Source organism: Penaeus monodon, chromosome 28 (genome assembly GCF_015228065.2).
Source record: "Penaeus monodon isolate SGIC_2016 chromosome 28, NSTDA_Pmon_1, whole genome shotgun sequence".
Taxonomy (NCBI): Eukaryota; Metazoa; Arthropoda; class Malacostraca; order Decapoda; family Penaeidae; genus Penaeus; species Penaeus monodon.
In genome coordinates this window covers 27,603,924-27,604,192 of record NC_051413.1, presented here as the reverse complement: position 1 = coordinate 27,604,192, position 269 = coordinate 27,603,924, and positions in this window count along the sequence as shown.

Genomic DNA, 269 nt, shown 5'->3' with positions numbered 1-269 from the left:
ATAAATATCACGAAGCCAAAAGTCTACATCCATTCCCTACCTCATTCTGCACATCCACCCTCCTCTAAACAACAGCAATATTGCAACTGCAACAATTACTGGCGCCTGATGTTGCTCATAACACTCCTCCCCCCCCTTTCCAACCCACCCACCAACCCCGCCTGGCTGCTCCCCGCCCACACATTTACATGAGGTATAGTAAGCCATTATTATACGGAAAGCGAACATGTGGAAAGGGTGTTCGAACAATGGAACTCGAATGGATTTTG